General features: G+C 39.0%; 1 pseudogene; it reads right to left on the bottom strand.

The window, feature by feature from the left end:
* Positions 1-18,616: 18,616 nt before the first annotated feature.
* Positions 18,617-19,783, bottom strand: LOC134213939 (uncharacterized; annotated as a pseudogene).
* Between the last annotated feature and the right edge of the window lie 5,947 nt (positions 19,784-25,730).

Below are 25,730 nucleotides of genomic sequence, written 5' to 3'. Positions count from 1 at the left end.
CCAATTAAAAGCTGAAGGTCTATGACATTGGTGCTTGCCAAGTTGCCAGATAGTTTCTAGAACATTGGAAAAATCTTCTAATTGAATGGAGAGATTGAATGATCTTCCACTATTTGCATTCAGTTCAAATCTAACGGAAGATCCAATAATTATATCACGTAAAAGAGACCACACTCCCACATGTCACAATTTTTGTACACAACTTTGATTTTGACAATTTTTCTGCTGATGATGGAATTCTAAAGAATCAGCTGTTGTGTGAGAACGCCGACGATGATGTCTTTGGCGCGATACGTGCATCTCTTTGAGAAGAGCACAACGCTTGTAATGTGCTAATCCATCATGCATTTATTTATCACTTTTATTATCTTTAAAACACAGTATAAATAAAATTGTTCCAGAACCTCCTCTGTACGATTTAAACTAGATCTGGAGAATTCAGTGGCTTGTTCTGTGAATTTTGCGAACCAAGTTCCAATTGCTCAACGGTTCTTAATCTTTTCATATTAACGCAGTGTTGAAGGAATATTGATCGACGTTGGTTCGTAGAATCAGCAGTCGAATAATGATTAACATCATCTTTAAAAGAATCACATTTTTTCCGAGTAGCAGAATTAAGTGATGTGCTTGGAGCAACTCATATTTGGATAAATTTAGCAGTGGGGCGTAGTAATTCGTATATTACAGTTTTAATTTTCCAACCCTGTGAATGCGGTGTTCCGAATATTTATTCGATTTGCTGTTAGCAATAAAAACAGATTCAGTTCGCGATGAACGTACAAAAATCCTATCTTATTGACCTTAGAATGAACAACATATAATCATTGAGTATGAAATATGTATCAAATCCTCGTCATGTCAATTTGCATTTTGATAGGAATGCTTTTCCACCTATCAAGTTCAAAAACGACTAAACATTCAAACGTAGTCATACTCAATTGATTGAGCTGAAATGGAGCGGATCGATGACTGCTTGCCGGATGATTCACGATAACCATGAAAACAGAAAATACGTGCGCTATCTGTTTCGGAATGCGTCTTATGTTTTCCAGCTTCCCAGCTCCATACGGATCGGGTCGTTATACGCCCAGTAGTGGGGATATTGCAGATATGATGACGGGAAAACGGGAAGAGGCACCCTCTTCAAAGATGAAAAATAACAACACGTTAAACTGAGCTTAGTGATGCTTTGTCTTTCAAGTAGCGGTGGGGTGGAAATATGCTACAGTGTGCGCCCTGATGTTTATGCTGAAAGATGGTGAGAATGACAACAGCGTGCGAACGATAGTTGTGCAGAAAACAGATAGGGAATGCTTTTGGAACGCTAGAAATTGGTTGCTCGCATTTTTCAGTTCAAACTTGTGGGTTACTGCCACGGGTGAGAGATGCCGATCTATCATCATTTTACACTGTTTGTGTAAGTGGCACGAAATTTGAATATGCCATACTGTGTATATGATAGAAATTGGAGTAGTGCTATGGCACATCCTCAGTAACATTCCTGTTTTATGGAAGTCATGAAGAGGAAGTTATGGTTTTGAAGACCGATATAAAACCGAAAATGTCACTAGGGATAGTCAACTACATCAAACCAGCGACTGTAATATTTGATCGGAAAATTATTTTGACCAAACTTCGATCAAATTCACATTTTCTTCATCCTGAACGAAAATCTCTCGAATAGTGGTCTACCCTTGCTTCAAAGAAGCTGGTCTTTTCAATGGTTCATATCTGACCCCAAGCTGCAACCAATATTGAAATAGGGTAATGAGGCTTTGGCAGGTTTTTTCTATTATTGGAGGGGGTTTTGTTGACCGAATTTTATGAATTCCACAATATTCTTTGATATGCAAAGAATATTTTTTGCGTTCGTTATAGTTGCGTTGTAACGGAGTGTTCGTAGATTGGATACCGATAGCTGTCATGTATATTCTTTATCTTTCACCAACTGCTTATGGATTACTATTTGGGAATTATAGCAACCCAATTGAGGTCCAAAAGATAAAGCATGAAAGCTACCATTGCTGGCTACGCCCATCTTCTCCGTTACTAGGAAGGGAAGGAATGATGATATGACATCTACTTAAAGAGAGTCCAGCGACTCACCGACGCCCCTCATAGATGTCAAGGAGTTGGATGGTTGGAAGGAATATAGTTTAGAGTATCATCATAGCAAATGATATGATAAGATTGAATACACGTTGGGAATGACATGCTAAGAAATTTATGTCACTCCATTGAGATTTTGTTGAGGAAGCTATTAAACTTGCCCTATTAATAAGCGGTTTAAGCGCCATTGATCGCTCTCTGAAACGAGAAAGAAAGTTGAATATTTAAATCCCTTCCACCTTTTTGTTTTTAATTGAAATTGTTAGGAAATATTGATATCTGTACATGTTTTTGTATGAGCGAGATTCAAACATGTAACTAGACACGTAGTGCATCATGAACGTCACATCACCGCGAACATGCGTACTAATGTACAAACTGAGTGAAAGAAAGTAATATCAAGGCTGAGGAGTGAGTCAAAAATATTTTCATTGAAACATTGTCCATAGACCAGAAAATTGCATGATTTCGTCTCATCAAACGAAACGTACGAACCCTGCATAGAAATATACTTTAGATATATCATTGTCTCTAAGACACCTTTACCATATTGAAATATTGAAAATATGGTAAAGGCGTCTTGAGGACAGTGATATATTTATTTATTTGAGAAAAAAAATCATGGGTAGATTATAATAAGAAACAAAACTCAATTAAATAGGCTTCAAACATCTTCAATTGCGATTATACGTGGCGATGTTCCAGGTATATTCTGACAAAGAATATACAGTTTTGAAGTCAAACGCAGACTGTCCTAGTATTCTTGACAAAACCAACGAAATTGTATATGATTGAATCCATGGAAATATGGGTTTAGTCAATTATTTGTTAACACGGAGAATAGTCGTTTTCTAAATCGTTTAGTTAAACTTACTTCATTACAATGTTTCTTTTTACTAAGGTATTAGATAACCACAGTAATAAGCAGGAAAATGTTGAAAATGACATTGGAAAAATATGAATTTGGAGTAGGATATGAGAAATTTAGCTGGAGTCAAATAAGCTCTACTAACACAGTCCAACGCATACACCTCAAAGCGCTCTAAATGAGTCTTCACTCATGTAATAGGAATCGGTCATACAACTTGAGAGATCCAATACTGTCGGTACTTTAAGAACCGTGAAAATGCGCTGCACTTCAGTATGTTTCAATACAATCTAACATGTAGGTATATTCCTTAATAAAACATCTGGATCCTCATCGTTGACCAATGAGACGTCCTGCGATTCGTTTGCTATCTTATCAATGAATTATTTACTATTTGGGGATATCAAATCTTTCTTAAAGTACCCGCATATGCAATTTCAATAAAATCTAATTTGAAAGGCAAAACTTCCAGTGCTTGGTTGCTTTTGACGGAATATCAACAAAAAGAGAGCGGTCGCCTTAAAATAATAACGATATTGATAGAAAAAGTAGTAGTAAAAATTAGAGTTTTTCAGATAAAGTACCTAACTACATATATCAAATATTCTATATTTTGTTATATGTACTGCCATTGTAATAGTTCAGTCCATGATAAGTAAATACTTACAATTGAAACGAATGGTAGGTGATATTTGTCGCGCAACTCCAGAAGCAACAAACACCCCACCCGACCACATGATCGCAACGAAGGGATAACTACCATTTGCACCACCGTGTTGGAAGAGATATTGCCATATTGGTATATTACCCAAATCCTATTGGCGAGTTTCGATACCCAAGCGTTCACTGGAATCACGAGCACTCTATAGACAATACGTACTTGTAGTAGACACGTCAACATCTCCAGCTCTGCTTCCGACAGCCCACAGGAATCCATCAAACCTTTCACCAGCATGTAACATTGACGCCTGCATGCCACACGTATCGAGACACTTCCGGATTACAACTTATATGCTCCAAACGTTGTAACTCTTCAGATTCTCTGCAAGCTGTCCATCCATATGAGGTGCAGCAAAACATGCCATGCATGTTCGAATTTCACAGCGTTCAACTCCGTTTTTAAGCAAAGCAAAGTGTCCAAGTGAGCGATGAACTCTACCCTGGCTTTATGAAAGTCCACGCTGTGCAAAGTTTACAGCATTTTTTCCAGACATGGTCATCAAGTCTCTTTTGTTCGGTGCTCTCTCCATCGGAGAAGAAATCTAGCTATAATGGCCTTCCGCTGCGCTTGGTATGAAGGCGAGATATGTCCGTAGATTTATCCACATTCGCGGAGCCAATCAACGATGAATTGTTAATGTAATATTTAATATTGTAATATTGCAGCCGAATGCAAAAAAAATGAGAAAATACTTGACAGTGGAAAATTACATGGTTCTCTTTGATATGCAAAGAATAGTGGCCAAATTAAAAAATTCGATCGTCAAACCCCTGCCAATAATAGATAACCTGCCAAAGCCGTCTGTTCCCTACTACTTTATTTTATTGGTCGAAGGCAACTGCTCTGTCTCCACTTTTCTCTGCGGAAAATTGCCTCCAAAAGATGCCTACCTAATAAATTCCAGGTAGCCCTGACCCGGCAATTTTGACAGGAGTTCAGTTCTTCACCAGGTTCTCATTGTCAATGCAATATTCATTCACATATTTAAAATTGTACACGTCAAAACAAAAGTAAATACAAAAGTTTTTTTAAATAATTTAACAAGCGTGGAACATTTCTGATCCCATTCATCAGAATGGACAATTCCCAGAATAGCCCAACAAAAGTTGTTGTGCATGTCCGGCATCTTTGTTTGCCGGGCGGTAGTGGTTCATGGTTCCTTTTTTAAAGCGCGTTATTTTGAATAACGTGCCCTGGCATAATGTCATTTGGCATGGGCTTCATCAAATTAATAGTTTGACCCTGAATGGATGTGATTCTTTGAACATCCTTGATTTTCTTATAGAAGACTGTCGACCCGGCAGACGTTGTCCTGCATAGTAGGCGAGAATGCGCGATGCAAAATATCCATACGAATCTTTTTTAGTTTTTCACGATTTACCTAACCTTACTCGTGGGATATGAGAAAATATCATTTAAACCGTCGGAAACGATAACGGACATATTTTAAGGAATGGAGAAAGTCCAGCCAGCCGTCTTCGAGTTATGCGGATTCGAACATACACCATTTCATTTATATATTTATATATAGATGTAACCCCTTCATACTGAATACTTGAAATGTCCATGGAAAATTTCTGAATAACTTTTAGGAATTTCAAGTCTTCGCCATTTCTAGAAACGGTTTTAAAGTTCTCTATGGTGAATTCTTCAATTTCAGTAGAAAATTCTTTGGTTCATGCACGAAAAATTCTATCTAGGAACTATGCGGAAATTTTGTAATTTTTCTCCGGAAAATGTGTAATCTGTTGACGTTGAACAACGTCTTACCCGAAGGTACTGGGTGTCAAATCAGACCAAAATTGGGAACCAATCATGTAACATGTAACATTTTTAACGATAGCGCCTTTATCTTTGGACGGATTTTGAAGATTTATATCAATCAACTTGAAACTCTCCAGCAATTTCAATTTATTGAAACTCAAACCAGTACACATTTTAGATCTAACCAACTGCTTTTGCATTCCCAACATGGACATCAGAATGATGTGTTACGGTCTTTGGTCCACCGCAAGATTTTTTTTTTTAAAGAAGCACGTGCGCAAGTTATTTACTACACGCTCGTCGAACCGAACGGACTGCCGATTTATACTGAAATGAAACAAAAGAAGGAAGAGACGATGGCTATAGCAGCAACGGTAACGGAGCACAGCAAGACCAGAAAAACATCGTCAAGCCCGACAACAGCCGAAGCGAAAATCACAGAGGGAGTTTGACATTCGCATTGCAGTCGAAGACTTCTGTCTGCCGCACTACAGTACAAGCTCAACAATGACCAGTGCAAGATTTAGACTCGCGTCCGCCTTCTGCTGCCGAACAAGATGGTCAATCACGTCTAAAGGAATCGAAGCATCACCAAGTACACCAGCTTCAGCTGAACACGAACAACGACGAAAGATACATCAAAACGGCTCTTTCAGGGTCACCACCTTTCTTCTGCAAACACTGCCACGAGCCGGACATTATATATGATGGACATTATAATACTTGTTAAATGATTATATGGATCGTTCTTGAATGAAATTCTATATTGCATCCTCTTTTGATTCTGTCTTTGGTTTTGGTGTCATTAATTCTAAAGGCGCATTATTGGAAAATGATCGGTTCTTTTCAGGCCCTTATTCTATACAAGAAAGGGTTGAGCCGGAAGAATTTTCTTCAAAGTGCAAGATTGCCGCTTGCCTCAGCATAAAGTTGCCCTTCGTAACAGAATAGCAAATGGGCGCTGTGCAAACATTTATTCAAATGGATGAATCAGAAGTCAGTATGAAATTCTCTCAAGATTGTGATTCTCATTGCTGTTAGAGATTGGAAAGGTGCATAATGAAAATAAATCGATTCTTTTCAGAAACACATGTTTAAAGAAGAGAAGATTGAGTAGAGACAAATTTCCATTGAAGTGCAAATCATGATCGCTTAGCGACAGCAGAAGTTGCTTTAAGAGTAGAACAGCGGTTCTCAACCTTTTCTTGAGAGGTACCCTTCGAAGTTTGTATGATTTGAGGTACCCCTCTCGAAAGTAGGCTTCCAATCCTCTTGAAACATAATTCCGAGCTCTTTTGAAGGGAAGCTCCTCAAACTTTTGAGTCCCTTTAGAGTAGGCTTCAGCCTCTTATCAGAGGCTTCTGGAGCCCAGAGGCCTGAGGCCTTGTAGAGAGGCTTCTGAGCCTCTTGAAGGCGGTTTTGAGCCATTTAAAGGAAGCTTGTTGCATCTTGGAAGAAGCGCTTCTGAGCCTCTTGATAGTATGCTTCCAAGCCTATTGAAAGCAGAATTCTGAGCTTCTTGAAGGAGGCTTCGAGCCTCTTGAAAGGAGGCTGCCGAGCCTCTTGAAAGGAGGCTGCCGAGCCTCTTGAAAGGAGGCTGCCGAGCCTCTTGAAGAAGGCTTCCGAACCACTTAAAAGTAGACTTCAGAGCCTCTTGAAAGCAGGCTTACGAGCCTCTTGAAAGAGGCACACCACTTGAAAGGAGGCATCTGAGCCTCTGAAGATTCTTGAAAGGAGGCTCTGAGCCTCTGGAGGAGGCCTGAGCTCTTGGAGGAGGCCTGAGCCTCTTGAGTGGAGGCTTCGAGCCCTTGAGAGGAGGCCTGAGCCTCTTGAGAGGAGGCTTCGAGCCTCTTGAGAGGAGGCCTGAGCCTCTGAGAGGAGGCTTCTGAGGTTTTGAGAGGAGGCTTCTGAGCTTGGAGGAGGCTTCCTGAGCCTCTTGAGAGGAGGCTTCTGAGCCTCTTGAGAGGAGGCTTCGAGCCTCTTGAGAGGAGGCTCTGAGCCTCTTGAGAGGAGGCTTCCTGAGCTCTGAGAGGAGGCCTGAGCCCCTTGAGAGGAGGCTTGAGCCTCTTGAGAGGAGGCTTCCTGAGCCTCTTGGAGAGGAGGCTTCAGCCTCTTGAGAGAGGCTTCTGAGTTCTTGAGAGGAGGCTTCTGAGCTCTAGAGGAGGCTTGAGTCTTGAGGAGGTTCGAGCTTGAAGGAGGCTTGGCTTGGAGGCTGGCTCTGAAGGAGGCTGAGCCTCTTGAGGAGGCCTGAGCCTCTGAGAGGAGGCTTCAGCCTCTTGAGAGGAGGCTTACAGAGCCTTGAGAGGAGGCCGAGGCCTCTTGAGAGGAGGCTTCAGCCTCTTGGAGAGGAGGCTTCTGAGCCTCTTGAGAGGAGGCTCGAGCTCTTGAGAGGAGGCTTCCGGAGCTCTTGGAGAGGAGGCCTTCCGAGCCTCTTGAGGAGGCTTCTGAGCTCTTGAGGAGGAGGCTTCCTCTTTTGAGAGGAGGCTTCTGAGAGGAGGCTTGAGCCTCTTGAGAGGAGGCTTCCTGAGCTCTTGAGAGGAGGCTTCAGCTCTTGAGGAGGCTTCTGAGCCTTGGAGAGGAGGCTCGAGCTTGGAGAGGAGGCTCTGAGCCTCTTGAGAGGAGGCCTGAGCCTCTTGAAGGAGACTGAGCTTTGAGGAGGCTCTGAGCTGAGGAGGCCTGAGCCTCTTGAGAGGAGGCTCGAGCTCTTGAGAAAAGGCTCCTGAACCTCTTGAAGGAGGCTTCCTGGAGAGCCCCTGAAAGGAGGCTTCCTGAGCCCTTTAAGGAAGCCTTCGAGCTGCTTGGAAGAAGTCTTCCGAGAGGCGTAAAGGATGCTTCTAACCTCCGCAGCGAAGCAACCGAGTTTTAGTGAAAAAAAAACATTTTGCTCATTCGACGTTTTGTTCGTTTGATCTTTTGTTCCAGCCCTTCATACATTGTGATGGTTACGGATGGCAGGATTCAATTGGATTTATTGATCGCATTACATATTATGTACAATAAATTTGAAATAGAAAATACACAATTATCAAAACTTTATCAATGAATTTTGATGAAATTGTAATGTCTGCCATTACGCATTTTTGTCAGAGGTACTCCCTAGGGCCAGCGAAGGTACCAGGTACATGTACCCCAGGTTGAGAACCTGCAGTAGAATAACAAGCACATCAGAAGGAGCCCTGCAGAAATGTATTGGCATGGATGGTAAGTGCAGCCAAGCGAAGTTTTTTTGAGCTTCTGTTGGTGTGTTTGTCGCGTAAAGCCCTGAACGCAATCAGCATAGCATAGTTACGGCATTTCGTAGATTTGACCTCAGTGATGTCTCATGTGTTTCTTTTGAAATCTTTATTCAGATTGTATCAGAAATGAAGGTGGGTGTGGTCGTTGATTTCAATTTAGGATAAAAATCACAAAGTATGAGGATTACTACCCTGTCCACGCCCATCTTCACCGTTACTTGGGAGGGGAAGGAAGTGTTGATATAGCACTTACTTAATGAGAGGCCGACTCAGCGAACACCTCATAAGTACCATAATCAAATTTGGGTCACTATGAATCATCAGCCCAAAACCACATTCAAGTGGACTCAATTTATTTATGAAAACATGGCGTGCCTAGTCCATGTCAGTGATGTCAACATACAACTATTGACAAAGTAAAATCTAATCGTTACAGCACATGATAGTCAAAGCCGTTATCAATATTAATCGATCGATCGACAGTAGCAGCAAAAATCAATCCCACGTTAGGCACCTTAAGCCCTAAACGCAATTCAGCGGACACTGCAAGATTTGACAAACCTGTCAAACTATCGTTTCCATCGACATTCTGCTGCACTCGTAGGGGCCTTTAGTGATTAGAAATTAGCAATAATGAAAATAACCATGTTTTCAAGACTGTTATTGTATACAAAACAAAGCTGACCTAGTAGAAATTCCTGCAAAGTATAAAACAAAATGCTTCGACGGCAAAGATCAATCGAACAATGTCTTAGTTCTCCAACGTTTACATTGTGATCGTGTCTGTACACAACCATCGGATTTTTTGTTATTTCGACATATTCTCCTATGAAAGTCCTATGGAAAGGAATTTTCAGAGGAGCTTTTAACCAAAATCCAAGAATTTCCTCAACAAAATTCAAAAGAATTTTTTCGAAATTTTCGAAAATTCTAATCCGCATTAGAAAAGATGCCCGAAGGAATTCTTAAAGGAATTTTCAATGGAAATACTGAAGGAGATTTCTATGGAAATTTAAAGAATTCTTAAAACGTTGCTAAAAATCTGGTAAAATATTTGAATTCCGAAAGAAGTCATGGAGGAAACCTGATAAATTTCCTTGACGAAGCTCTGAAGAAATTCTCAAGATATTTTTTGTTGAGTTGTTAAAACTTCTTCCTAGATTTTGAAGGAACCTTTCAGGAATTACTGAAGATTTCTTTTATTTCTGAAACAATCGCTAAATGAATTCCTAAACAACAATATAAAGGAATTCCTTGATCATTTTCTTCAAGGAGAACACACTTTCCATTAGGTTTCCTAATAGAATTTTAAACTAATTTGCAAAAGAATTTTCGAAAAGATACATGAAAGAAAACGTAGAGCAATGCCAAGAGGAATTTTTGAAGAATGATTGCAGATTTTTTAAAGTTTCCAAGAATTCCTGGAGGATAATTTTACAGGAGGAGCGAATTGAGGGAAATTCCGAAGACATTCTAAGAATTCTTTCATAAAACTTTCGAAGAAATATCTATGATTCTTTCCAAAGAGTTCTCAAGGTTTTCCTAAAAAGTGTTTAAAGAACTAATGAGGACGTTTCGGAAAATATCCAAGAGAAATTTAAAAGAAATTCCTGGAGAAATTTCCAGGACTTTTCTTGATTAATTTGCAGGATTTTGAATAAATTGCTGGAGTTTTTTAATAATTGGAGAAATTCTGAGGAATTCCTGAAAGAATGTCTGATGGAATTTGGATGGCTTACCGAATTCGACAGAAGGATTATTCAAGGTACTCACGAATAAATATCTGGAACGTTTTTCTTAAATATAAGTGGATTAATTATGGAATAACAGCTGGATGAATACGCCAAGAAATTACTGAAGGCATGAGTCAATCCCAAAATTCTTGAAATATTCAAAAAGTATAGACTGGCCCAGAAAAAAGGTTGAATTCTACGAGGCACCCTCAGAATTGAGCTTTTGGGTAAGAAATTCAATCTCTGGAAATTTGAGCTCAATCTTGTTGAAAAGCTGGCGCATTTGAAGTTTGTATGGTGGTTTAGCTAAAATGACTCACTCTTTGTTCAGGAAATTGGTCTAGGCCCTATTGAGCTCAGAATTGTAACAAAGGCAGTTGATATGTTAAAGATCAATTCCACAGAACATCAAACGATAAATAAATGGACCACAGACAAACAGACGTAACTCTTCATACAAATTGTTCGAAAAATTATCGTCATACCTTTTCAGACAACACTTACTGCCATCTATTATCAGAATCCGAGAAACGCAGTCGCCATGATTATTTCTCATTTTGTTTTCCTAACGCATACTTCTATATGAATCATCATCATCATTGTCATCAACACGTACATGCATATACACTAATCAAAAGTCAAAGCGATTGAGCACTAGCGCTCTCTTGGTACAACGGTACAGATGAATTTCAAATCAAACGTTAAACAGGTAAACATTGTTGTGAGAAGTAAGTCTGTTTGTCTGTAAAGAACTTTCCTATAGTTTTGCTGATCTATAAGGGTTAGGTTTGCATTGAATTAGTGACCATTACTGGCAAGAAAACAAATTATCTAGACATTTTGTAGACGATAAATACAATTCAAATTTCACATTAAATAACGACGAAGCAAATTTCTTGCATTTCGTAATTTCAGGCGCTCGCAGTACAACAATATTATTGTTGGAAGCGCATAAATTCGCCTGTAAAGTTCAAGCATTTTCTTACAAAATCACAAGTTGATAAGTTCAAGCTTAAAAGCATGGTTGATGTCTTGAACTGGATCAAAATTGAACCCAGCATGGAGTCTCAGCTCAGCTCAGCTCTCAGCTCAAAGCTCAACGCATCCCTGCAGCGTAAAGTTGCGAGCCGAAAATGCTGGATAAGGATGGGAGCATCTTGACGGACGAACGTGTGGTGATCGAAAGGTGGAAGCACTCACGAGGAACATCTGAATGGCGCGGAGAGTACAGGCAGTGAAAGTCAAGGCAGGCGGAGGATGATTGTCGTTCGAGCGGACGATGGAAGCCAACCAGCCCCCACATTGAGGGAAGTTAGGGCCATTCAACAGCTAAAGACCAATAAAGCAGCTGGTAAGGATGGTATCGAGCTGAGCTCATCAGATGGGCCCGGAAAAGTGGCACGCCCGCACAAACTGATAGTCAATCTGGGAAACCGAAGACTACCGGAGGAGTGGAAGGGAAGGTATGCCCCATCTACAAGAAAGGCGACAAACTGGTGAGAACTTTCGAGCGATCACCATCCCTAAGCGCCTACAAAGTGATATCCCAGATCATCTTCCGTCGTCTATCACCATTAGTGAACGAGGTGGGAAGTTATCAAGCCGGCTTCGTTGACGGCCGCTCGACAACGGACCAGATTCACTGTACGGCAAACCTTCAAAATGCGTAATCCAGGTCCCAACGCACCATCTGTTCGTTGATTTCGCAGGCATGACAGTATAGACGCGCAGAGGCGGAACAGCTTCCTGGAGCCATGACCGATCAAGCAACGGTGGATGGTGTGCAAACCGTGTGAAGATTTCGCGAACACCCAGTTCGTCTGAATCGCGCCGGGGACTAAGACAAGGTGATGGACTTTCGTGCCTGTTGTTCAACATTGCGCTAGAAGGTGGGCAGCTAAAAAAATTTCCATTTAAATTAGAAATTTTCCATACAGGAAATTGCCAATAAAAATCAGGGTATGAGCAATAAATAATTTAAAATTTCACAAAAAACAAATTATAAACTAAGAATTTTCCACAAACAAAATAAATAAATTAGGACAAAATGATTATAAAAGAAGATTTTCCATAAAGAAAAAATGTTCCACGAAAAATACAAAATTTCATAAATAAATAATATTAGCAAAAAATTACAAAATTTTCACAAAATGAATATCCATAAAAATAAAAAATTCAAAATAATCAATAAGAGCAATAAAAAATAAGAAAATTTCCATTAAAAATATAAGAGCAATAGTGATAAAATTTTCTATGAATTTTAAACGCTTTTAAAGAAGGTCATCATGGAAAAAAAGCAGTTTGATGTTTTTTATATTTCTTTATGAAATTTTCTTATTTTTTTATTGCTTTTTATGACATCGTGGAAAATTTTATTTTGTTATGGAAAAATATATTTATTTTGTGGAAAATTTTTATTTTATTGCTAATATTGTGATTTATGGAAATTGTATTTTTTCCGTGGAACATTTAATTTTTTTTATGGAAATTCTTCTTTATAATTGTAATTTTGCTTTTACATATAACTGAACGGAAGTACCGATAACGTGATAAAACAAAGAGATTTTTTTAAAATGTCTGAATTGTTGTAAATCGCACATGGGCAATTATATTACTCAAATTTCCAGGGAAAAAAGAAGAATAATAATATAATAAATTAACAATCATTTGTCATAAACTCAAGAATTTTGTGGAACAACGACTTTTGGGGGAAACAGTATTTGTATGCACTTGAAAGCTTAAAAATCACTTTAACATGAACGAAACGTGAACGGAACGAATCGCAATGTTCACAAGACTTGTAGAGCACACCAATATCTTCCGTATAGAGGTTGTTGCGATAGTTTTTGACGTTTATATCTCACGTTAGATTTTTTCCAAAATTAAAAATAGCCCAAAACACTAAATCGACTTGAGCCACCCCGAAATTTTACCCGAATTAGCTGAAAATTTGACAGGAGACTTATTTTAGCATAAGTATTGTGATTCTGGGCTGACCGGTTGAATTTTTGATACTTTTTGAAAACATGAAGAGGTCTAAAGGTACGACATTAGGTTTTATCTTCTCCTTCTCTCCTCTCCTTCTTCTCCTTCTATTACGTCTCTCGTTCGTAACAATATCTATTCTCTCAAACTGGTCTTGAGTTCAAAACTTGAAATCCATAAACGCAACAGTAGTTTTTTCCATACTCAATGTTTCGACCATGTTTCCAGCTCTGCATTCGTTTATCATGAGGCTAACACGACGATACTTCTATGCCGAGGGAATTCGAGAAAATGTCTTAGACCGGATTGGGGATCGAACCCAGCCATCTTCCGCATGGTTTGCTTCGTAGCCGCGTATCTTACCGCATGTTGACCAACCAACATCGTAAACAACTTGTCATAAAACGAGTTTTTACAATCCCATTGAATTCCACCACTTAATTGTATCTCGACAGATACGTATTTCGACCTCAACAGTAAGGCCGTCTCCAGTGTCTTGTACTTGACTCGACCTGAAGAAAATGATCGCAGCCTACACTATTTATACTACTAGTAGGTATAATAATTTATCTAGGTACTTATCTAGTTACATTTACTACGGTGCTTACTTCTACTCGTACTTGGGGTATTTTGAGTACGTAGATGATGTTATCTTTGTTGAACATTGCGTAAGAGCTTGCAATATTCAAAATGCTGTCCACCGAGTTAAGTCCAAAGTCGTTGTTGCGAAGGATTCGTTGAATGGCTTCTAATTCTCCTCCTTGGATGATGCGGCTACTTGGTATGCTACGTCTGGCCAGTGTAAGAGATTCCTCGACGACTTCTAAATAATATAATAGTTCATCTAATTTGAATACAAAATTGAGTGAATCGAAACTTTTGAATGTAACGTTTTCTAACTTAATGCGCAGAAGTTAGAAAACGTTACATTCAAAAGTTTCGATTCAGAAAATCAAAAATTGAAAGTGTTTGTAAGATTCTTCATTCGGTTTTCAAATAAATGATTAATGTGTACCTGATTATTGTTTGCGACTATTAAGGAATTTATAGAGCTATTGATAACTTTCAAATCTTCCGCATCAGGACTCCCTGATACGTATTTCCAAGCCCTACCGAGTGATTCCCATCTCTTGAATCTATTCTGAGGCGTAATTCTATCGAATGTCAGATTGATTTTGTTTATCTTTTTCCTAATAACTTGTTCGAAAAGCGAATCGGTTAGATCAAAACTGTTAACTGCATAATTGAACAAATCTATAGCTTCCTTGACATCTGTCAAATTTATAGGATGTATTATTCTGACGTAGTTGTTGCTAATCCTGGCTTGTCCTAGAGGTATGATTGCTAGAGGTTGTGGGTCAGATCGTATATACGGATGTCTGTCCAAGCCGTTGATGTCCAGAGTAGGACACATAGTCTGAAAAGGAGTCATGAGAGTAACGTCTCGTAAGTTAAATTATATTTTTAAGTTTTTCTTATGGATTTTATATCTGTAGTGTCGGTAATTGTTTTATCGTTTTGTTCCTTTATTTCGACTAATCTGTACCTATGACCGTATGGGGATGGTTTGGCCTTTGTTTTAGCAAGAATTTCCCTAGTTCTTATGTCCTGATACCCTTTGTCTGTTTCTACTATTTTTGCATTTTGTCTATCAGCTTCTCTAGCAATATTGTCTTTGGCGGTTTGTATAATGTGTTGTTTTGTCATGTTAATATCCTTTAAATCCAGCGACGTGGAGTTCCCAAATATTATTTGTCTTGGTGTCAAGTTTGTTGTCGAGTGCTTGGCATCATTGTATAAAGCTGTTATTAAAGAAAGTCCTTGATAGAGGGTCAGATTGATAATTTTGCGTCGGTTCGCTAAATACATTTCTAAAAGAGTGTTGTGGAACCTTTCGATGATGCCATTACTATTGCTGCTACTGGCATAGTGAACGGCAACACCGTTTTCTTCCAAGAATGTTCTGAAATTCTGACTTCGAAATGAAGTAAGCTTGATCACAGGTGATCGATTTAGGTATCCTGAAAGTTTTAAAATATTTGATAAGGGTTTCGGATAGTTCCTCGCTGGTTTCGTTGCAGATTTTGTAGATTTGGGCAAATTTGGAAAAAGAATCAACGATTGTTAAGAACTTCTCTCCTTCTTTAATATAAACGTCTATGAAAATATTCTCCAACGGTTTATCATATGTTCTTCTCGTGATTGGAATTTTGAATGGATGCCTTTCATATTTAGCAAATTTACAATCCTGGCATTCCTTCGCGAAAGTCTTAACAATCGATAACATCTCTGGGAAAAATACTGACTGACGAACTTCTTCGTAATTAAGCTTCCAATTTCTATGGTTGAAATTATGGGTTTTACGAACAAATTCATCTTGGTCTCTTTTTGAAATTAAATCTGGTAACTTGAGGTTGCAGAATTGGATTCTCATCCCTTTGAAATTGTTATGTATGATTTGTGAGCAAGATTTCGCAACTGTTGGTGGAGCAAAGATTCCGTTCGTTATTCCAGGAGCTAGATAATTTTTAGTTGGTCCTCCGTATAATCATCCTGGTGGAATATGTGCCTGCTAAAACCTGGTACTACAGAAAAAGAAATGTGAGGGGACTTTTCTTGTCGTGCGATATATGCATAATGAGTTGGTTTCTGAACTTATTTACTATGTCGGGCCCATAGACAGGATCATTTTCGTATAATTCATTTTCCAATACAGTTTGTAAATTCACTTCAGATTCTTCAATTCGTGGTATTCTGGATAGTCCGTCAGCTACCACGTTTTGTTTCCTTTTTGTATATCAGTTGGAAATCGAATTGTTCCAGATACAGACGTTGGCGAGTTACTCGACCTGTGGCATCTGTCAATTTGAGTTCCTTTGTTAGAGGCTCGTGATCTGTATAAATGGTAAATTTCATACCATGCAGATATAGCCTGAACTTTTTGGCTGCAAAGTAAATAGCCAGAAGTTCCTTGTCTGTGGCAGAGTATTTCTCCTCTGCTCTCGATAAAGTTCGCGAAAGATACGCAATTGGTCTTTCGTGCCCGTCTTCCATTTGTGTCAGGACCGCTCCGATCGCGTGATTAGACGCATCGGTGGTCAAAATGAACGGCTTTTCTAAATCGGGATAAGCAAGTAAGAGTTTCGTGCTCATGATCTCTTTAAGCTCACTAAACGCCTTTTCATATTCAGAATTAAGAACGATAAGTTTATTCTTTCCCCGAAGCATGCTTGTCATTGGCTTCGCAATTTTAGCAAAACCCGGTATAAAGCGTCTGTAATATGAAACAGTACCTAGGAACGATTTAAGTTCCTTCACGCAAAACAAAAGTTGTGACATTCTTTGCATTAATCATTTTGTATCAAATCTCGCATGCAAACCACTCACAGAATGTTATACTTGTTACGTCAACTCATTGCATTAAATCGGTTTATTTGGTTTCGACCAACACATCTAAACGACTCTCTTTAGCTCCTCCAGCAACAAATATATGCATCGTGTACATCAGCATAGCTTCGACTCACACAATCTTCCCGACTCCGTTCAACTTGATGGTGGACAAGGACGCAGAGCCAATTCCATTTTCATCGCCCTTTGCTATCTCTATTACCCTTCTACTTCATTCACATAGTATAGAACGAGGATTATAATAGTCTTCTATCACTGCTTCTCTCAGCTAGTGTATAGCCCAGATGGCAAGCGCGTCAGCCGGATAGCGCTAGGCTTGGTGGACGGCATAGGTTCAATTCTCGATTTCGGTCAAATTTTTTTGTAAGCAAATAAGGTTGGCGAAGTATGTGTAAAGAATTCGTTCCTCGACGGAAGTTTAAAAATAGATTCTATGTAGACACAAACACAAACCTAGCTCCTTTTTCTCGTGACCAGATACCTAATGCAATGGCTTGCTATATTGACTTAATGCAATCTGTGCATGGGCCTCAGCCTCATGCAATCTGTGCATGGAATTCATGCACGATTGTCATAAAATCATGCATTCTCTGGTTGGGTGTTCGGTGTTTTCGGAAGAGGCCAATTTTTGACTGCCTCTACCTTGTTTGGGTTAGGTTTAACCCCTTCTGTTGTTACGACATGTCCTAGAATGCTACCTCCTTACGTAGGAATTCGGACTTGTCACACTGAAATTTTAAATTTGCCTCTTTCAGTGTGGTCATAACTTTCTGAATATCCTTCATGTGTTCTTCCAGCGAGCTGGAGAAAATAATGATATCGTCCATATAGACGAAACATCTTACTCCAACATGCTTACGTAGCACAGAATCCATAAGTCGTTGAAATGTCGCGGGCGCATTCCTTAACCCGAACGGCATTCGCACAAATTCATATTTTCCGCTGTCGACATTGAATGCCGTCTTCGGAATATCAGCTGGGTCTACCTCTATCTGGTGGAAGCCACTAGCTAAATCAATTACAGAAAAATACTGCGCTTTCCCTAAGCGGTCTAGAATTTCGCTTATCTCGGGAATAGGATAACGATCCGCAGGTGTGACTTTATTCAACTTCCTATAGTCAACAACAATGCGATACTTTTGCACTCCTGAATTGTCGGCTTTCTTCGGAACGACCCAAATGGGGGAGGTCCACGCAAAAGAAGACTCTCGTATGATACCGGAGCTCAACATTTTCTGAATCTGTTCGCTCACTCTTTCTCTAAGATGGTACGGGTATTTATACGTTCGCTGATGAATCGGATTACTATCGGAGGTTTCAATTTTGTGTTCCACCTGGTGGGTGAAGTCTAATCTCTGTCCTTCTTGGTAGATAATGTTTTTGGAAGGTTGTACAGTTTTTGCTAACAGTGTAACTTTCTCTTTATTGATCCGCAGGGAAACAAAGTTCCGAGCGAGTTTCATTTTGATTTAAGAAAAAATGTTCGTTCTCGAGCGGTTTAGCTTCGTTCAGTTTAGCATGTGTGGTGCTTAATATGCACGGTGGCACGGTTGTTTTTGGCGGCATACAAACCAGGTTGTAATGTGACGCCGGTTGTTAAATTAATTTCGTCTTCAATGAGAAATGTCCCATTTGACGTGGTATTTATTTCTACTACATTTTCCGTTTGTTCGTGAAAGTTCCATGAACTCAGGTAGTATTTTGAAAGTCCAAAGTTATGCTTTCCAATCATCAGCTGATGATTGCCTGAATCTATTTTCGCTTTCATTTCTGCCAAATTTTCATAGCCAATGAGGCCATCGAAAAACTCATGAAATTTGAAAACGTGGAAGGGTAATTTCTTATTCAATACACTGGGAAAAATATTCATATGGATCATTCTATCAATTATAAACTTGCCATTCTTATTTGTTATAATCGCGGGTTTGTCTGTTATTTTAGAGTTACGCACATTTTCCGGATTTATGTACGATTTATTCGCGCCCGTATCAACTAAAAATTTAAGTACACCTTTTTTAGACCGGCAGCGAATGTATGGAATAAAATTGTTTACGTTGTTGTTTCCTGTTCCCTGTCGTCGTAAAAATTTGAATCATCACTCTGCACTGCATTCACGTTTTCATCATTTTCTTCATCGTCACTGATATCTACGTCGACTTCGTTGTTGTTGTGTTCTGCGCGGGGCTTAGGTTGATGCACTTTTCTATACGCAAATTTATTACCGTTCGCATTAGTTTTGCCATAATAATTGTTGTTGTTGTTAGAACCACTGCTACCGGGCTGACTCTGGGGTTTAGATTGTGAATGAAATTTGAACGGCTTAGATCGGATTTCAGCATTTTGGTTGATGCATACGGCTTCGTATGCTTCTTCTAACGATTGCGGTTTGGATTGCCTTATGATGGAGGCCAGGGGTTCACCTATGTTATCGAGGTATTTTGCGACGCTTAATATGTCTATAATTTGTTTTTCCGAAATCGGATTGGATGACAGATTCGCCTTCAATCGTGTATTTATCTCTTTACATTCATTGTAAAATTTAAGGTGTGTTTTGTCTTTACGATTGATATTAAATAATGCTGACACATTAGTAGCAAAGTCTCGGTGGTCCCCATATTGCTCGAGGAGCACCTGTTTGATACCACTGATGGTATCGGGATCGCCGTTTGCGCATACTACCGCGCGGGCATCCCCTTTAATTTTATTTTTTATTGCTCTAAGATACATAGAGCTAATTGAGTCGGGCTGGCCGTTAGCCCCTTTGATTTTGAACATCTCGTACAGCTCGTCTACTTCACGTAGCCAGCTGGAGAGTTCCTTCTTATTACCGGTGAATTCCGATAAGTTTTTATTGGGTCAGAATAGAGAATTTGCTGCTACTCCCAACCGTTAATAAAATTCTTAGCTGTTCTAATTCAGCTTTAAGTGCTTCGATTTCGGAGGCTCTAGTTTCGGGCATTTTTGCAATATAAATAATATATCAAGTATAAGTGTAAATGAAAAAATGTTTTACTTACAGTAGCGAAGGATGCATCCACGGGTTCTCTGCTGCTCGTTGATGTGCGGCGGGATTTTCCACTATTTAAACACCTCACTAACTATCCCACTTCTGACACCACTTAGGGCAGGGGATACCTTCATTGACTTTTTAAAAACCTTTTATTACAATAAACACTAACTTTATTTACTACACTACTTGCACTGACCAGAGCACTGATGAAAAAGAGGCCGAGCCACGCTGTTGCTGGCAGTTTTATAATATAAAACTGCTGACTCGGCGATTGTTCCGGCACCTTCGCTGATTGGTGCATACACGTGGCGTGATGCACTGTACGATTCGCTAACGCTGCTTTTAACTAAATGTTCATTCGACCAAATTTTCACGCGACGTTATGCCCTTTCGATCAAACGACATTCGACCAAATATCTCACGTCACTAGTAAACTAAAAATTCATTTTAGTCGAATGTCCATTCGACGTAATGTCTTTTCAACTAATTTAACCTCTAGATTGGCTTTTCTCTCTAGATGTAATGTTCTTTCGAAAAAATGTCATTCGACGAAATTGTATAGACTCCACTTAGTGCTCATTTTGCTTCGGAGTTTTCTCAAACAGGTGGCACACATTTATGAACGTAAAATTAGTTTCTGCCTATCTGACCCTCATAGACTCGAAACTACGGAACCGATCGGCATAAAAATTTGTATGCAGAATTTTTTTGGGCCGGGAAAAGTTATAATGATACTTTAAGCCCCCCCCCTCAGAAGGGGGGGGGGGGGGCTCCCATCCAAATTAAAACAATTTCAGCATATTTCGAGAACTGATCCAGCAAATGGAACCAAGTTTGGCATGTGGAGGTTTCTAAAGGTAAGTCACGTTTCTGTGGTAGTTCAAAACCACTCCTCTCTCTCTGGAAGGGAGAGCTGCATAACTCGAAAACTAATCAAGCAAATGCAACCAAATTTGGTATATTAAGGATTTGAAGGAGAAAAACAATTTTCTGTTTGGCTTGAGACTCCTCTGGAAGGGTCTCGAGAATTACCCAAGCAGCAATGAAGCTATACATGCTTTCGAATAATACAGCCGTAATGCTACGTTTTGGCAGGGCAAGTGAATTGAACAACTCAGTTGAATTAAAATGGCTTGCCAAAATATGAATATGTGAATTGAATGGAGGTGTTTACATGTTCAATTCGCGATCAATGCAATTCACTTGCTTTGTGTAAAATTAGCATAAAGGTTGACATAAAGGTAGTAGCAACGAGAGTCGGACTAACAATCCTTTCTTTCCTACATGACCGTAAGGACGTGGCCGGCGCCGTTATTGACTGCCTCGTATAAGGCGAAAAAAAGGAGTTATGCTTTCTATAAATGGATGTGTCTGCCCGGTAAAACGCGAAGGAAGGGATAATTCCTTCTTTAAATAATACGTTTTCTCGATATAAGGCGAAAGAAATATTTCAAGGATTGTTCATAGAAACGTCTATCCGTAACAAAGTGGAGAGATTAGATAATCGCTTCATTATATTTGGCCCGTCTGTAAGGGGCAATTTACATTTTGAAAATAACTTCTACATATTCTGCGAGGTCTGCCTTAGCCGTGCGAGAAAATGCGTAGCTGCCAAGCAAGACTATGTTGAAGGTGGCTGGGTTTAACTTCTGGCCTGATCTAGGAAATTTATCGATTAGAAATTTCTTCGACGTTTTTGGGCATAAAAGATTCAACGTGCTTATCTCATGTTGTATGAATGCGAAAAAAAATCCCAAAAAGAATTAAATCAGTTCTGTAACTTAAAATAAACTTAATATGAATTAATCCTCGATGTGCACATGAATTGATGCAGTCGAATACTTAGTATACGAGAAAGGCAAAAATAGTAACTTGGATTAGAAACCTTGCTGGTAATAATTGTGGAAGTATTGAATGAACAACAGGCTATTGTTATTAATATTCCGCGAAATGGTACACTCCGCCAAAAGTCATTCGGAACAATCCACCAAATGTCGTACCGCCAAATGTAATTCCGCGAAATTTTCAATCGCGAAAATGAATTCCGCGAAATGGTTTTTGACGCAATGTTATACAATCCACCAGTAATGCATCGCTGCATTCGTAAAGCTGATCTATGTAATGTACCGTTGTCTGACAGTCGATAAATAAATGCGTCTTGAAATCGTTAACATTGATCAAATGCAATGCTGATTTGTTATTGATTATGTCCAATAATGGAATGCTTGGTGATTACTTGGTAATCAAGCAAATGGAACCAAATTTGGCATGTGAAAAGAAAGGAAAGCTCGTCGTTTGCTCTGCGATTACATTGCACCTTCATATGAAGTATTATTTCGAGCAAGAGCTGTCTAAAGGAACATACATGGTTAGGATTAGAGGCAAATTATTTTTCTGCAGAAGATCTTTCATTGGATTTTGGCACCGATTTGGATTTACTTATTATCAGATGTGATTAAGTTTTACTCAAAAGAGCTCATTCATAATGATTTTATATTGAATTTTGTAAGAAAGCTGTATTTATTTCAGTGTCTCAAAAGTAAGAATCATAATTCCAGATTTATTGTTCATACTCCTAAGGTAACCAGGAAAAAATATTTAAATCATTCAATAGAGCAATAGTACCACAATGATTTAACGCTTTTGTGTAGGAGCTTTGAAAACTATTTCAAGAATAATATTGTTTTCAAATTTTATATTCATACTAGCGAAACAAACCCAGCGTTGCCCGGGTGTTGCAAATGTCACAATGAACTATTTGCAGCACCGCACTCTAGATCAATTTTCGTGCGTTTGTTTTGTTTTCTTCAACAGCTGACCCAAAATTGTATTCTTTAGATTTTTTACACTTCCCCTTTAAATTCACCACCTTTTTGTATATGCAAAACTTGCAAATACCAAAGCGAATCGATTAGGGTAAACATCTTGCAAATCGGTCAACCCGTTCGCGAATTAAATCGTCAGGAAGGAAATCTCAACTCATTTTTATTATATAGAAGATAGAAGAAGATAAGATTGGAAACTCTTATAATCATTATAAATTTCTAAAAAAAAATCAAGTTGTTATAGATTTGTTACTTGGGAAAGCTAATCTAATAATGGCGTTGAAGAAAATGTTACCTATCGAGAACAAACGATGGAAACGATGGAAGAAATGCATTTTTCACGAATGGGAAATTCATGAGAGAATTCCGTTGCATATTAATAATTTATATTGATACTATGTGTATGACGATATCTTTGTTTTGTCAGAAACTGGTAAAATAGTTATTTATTTGATTCAATATAAACAAATGTTAAACGAAATTTGTCTTAAAAAACAACAGAAGAATTCTGAAATGACTGAAAAAAGCATAGATAAGAATCAAAAAAAATATTCGGATTATGTGCAGTTTTGTATCTTTTTTAAGTTGTTCATAACAATTACCAAAATATTTTTGTTTTTCCATAAAACCTATGGAAAAAAGATACAAAACATAACATTCCATCACAGTTTCTTCATAAACGTTTTCTCAAATGATGAGCATTCTAGGCAGACAGCAACCAATTATTCCTCGACGTTGTGGAAATAAATTGGAAATCAATAACAACAACTCCTTCCCATTAGGATAACGATGAAGTGAAAGGAACTTTTCGTATCCTCAATATATGTGTTTGATGGATAGTAGAAAGATTTATCGCTGGGATCTGAGCAGCTGTTTCATTGATTCGCAAAGGGTAGCCATCGTTAAAAGGGTCAGCGAGACATGTCAAAAGCCAGACACTAAAGATTTCTTTATTCATTCTTTGATAGTACCTTATCTCACATGAAACTGTCTTGATGAACAGTACGAAAAGTTTTGTTTAGCATTTCAATCGATTCCCTGACGGAGATGGACACACGAAAATATTCTTCTAGAATGCCTCAAAGTCCACTATTGAAGAATATTTCCTGACACGCGGGACCAATCAACGTAATAAGTTGGGAATCGACCCAGTCGATTTAAAAAAAATATGTCGAGTCAAGTACGAGACACTGAAGACGACCACACAGTTGTGGTCGAAATACGTATCTGGAAAGATATCGAAATAATTGGGGGAATTAAATGGAGTTACTTAACTCGTCTTAGACGGTTGAGTACATTCCACTAAAAAGAACTTAAAATATTTTTTCAAAAAATATGGTAAACGAAGACCTTGTAGTTGAGATAGAATTGAATAAAATGCTACAATTTTGCTTACGGTGTCATTGTGCAATATGTAGACATGTTTGTTAATATGTTCGATAGAACACATATAGGGCAATATTCGACCAGAGAGCATGATATTCAATTTTTATTTGAAATCAACTACAAGGGGATAGCCTCCGGGAATGCCTGTCGATACCCTACTTCCTTGTTGATATTTGCATCTCATCACTTATTGTTTACCACCTCATCTTCGTCATAAGCGATACGTAACAATCGAAGAAAGCCATCCGATTCCAAATTTACATTCCGCTGTCAATTCCCATCGTCGTAATCTGTACATCCCGCGCGCATGACTGACTCATTTCCATCTAAGCCACACAATGTAATAAAGGGGCATAGGCATAAAGCTGACAATGACTGGACCCACGAAGAAGGCAGTCGGCGGCTGCGACGACGCGACACGACGGTGTGATGAATTCTCGCCTAACTTTTCAAAAGGTCCTAAGTAACATTTTTTTCATGAATTAATTTGAATAGCACAATCAACAGACCAATATGAAAGCTTTTGATTGCAGTACTCAAATTAATTCATGAAAAAATTGTTACTTAGGACCTTTTGAAAAGTTGAGCGAGAATTTCACTTTCAGGCTTGAGTTGATTCTCACTTTTGAAAATTTCACTCCTCCGCATGCACAGACTCCTGCGCGTACGTGCGTGTGCGCCTCTCGCCCTTCTGATTCTCGCCCGGAAGATTGAGCAACAATAGCCGACGATGAGACGCGCGCGTCTTTGCATCAGCAGAGCAAGCCGTGTCTGATTTATTTGATTTTTTCGTTAACTTGAGACTATTAAAAAGGCGTTGGTGAGAGAGTTCGTTGCTTTGTCGAGGTGCATTAAAATAAACTGACTGCGTGAATGAATAATGTTTGGGACGGTGCTGTTAAAAAACAGACTGGAATCGAACGCCTCCGCCGGTCGTTCGTTCGCGCGCCAATCATCCTGCGAAAAGAGAGATTGGCTGATGGCTGCTGAACGAGCGAATTCACGCGGCGAGGTTCGATGAGTCACATTTCTCGTTCGTTCGCGTCAGATCATGTGCAGCGCTACGGGGATTAAAATTACAAAACAATAGAACCGATGTCATTCTTGCCAAATGCGACAGGCGCAAACAACTGCAACTCAGTTGTAGACTGAAAGGGAAAGTTTTTATTCTCAAAATATCAATCAACGCCTACTTGGATCTTGTCGAGCTGTCAACCACGAAGAGAGCGAAAATGAGAACGTTTGAAAAGGCATGGCCTCCCACGTTCCTGGTTGGAACGCGAATTGTTACCCGATTTCATCATTGACAGCAATAGCTTAGTGATCTTTGTTTGCTTCGAGCTCTCGAATGGGAAGAATGGGACTGATGTTATCTAATAGTTGAAGTGATTAACATTTCAATAAGGAAGGCGTGTACTACAGAGCCTGTGAAGGAGTACTGTGGACAAGTATGTGCACTGTATGGGGAGCCAATCGAGCAGGAGACCTATAAAATTGTTTAAAATAACGCAAGATCACCTCGGTAGTTTTTTTTCTGACATATAGTATGTATTTGACCACACCTTCCTATAAATATTTTATGGAACAATTTGTAAACTTGCATAGCATCGAAAAAATTCCCATTCCTCTTTTATCCGGCTTTTTAACGTGTCCAATTTTCATTACTTTCTCTATGTGAAAGAATT

This window comes from Armigeres subalbatus, chromosome 2, assembly GCF_024139115.2.
Source record: "Armigeres subalbatus isolate Guangzhou_Male chromosome 2, GZ_Asu_2, whole genome shotgun sequence".
NCBI lineage: Eukaryota > Metazoa > Arthropoda > Insecta > Diptera > Culicidae > Armigeres > Armigeres subalbatus.
The sequence above is the reverse complement of the archived record's forward strand: the minus strand, read 5'-3'. Positions and strand labels throughout refer to the sequence as shown.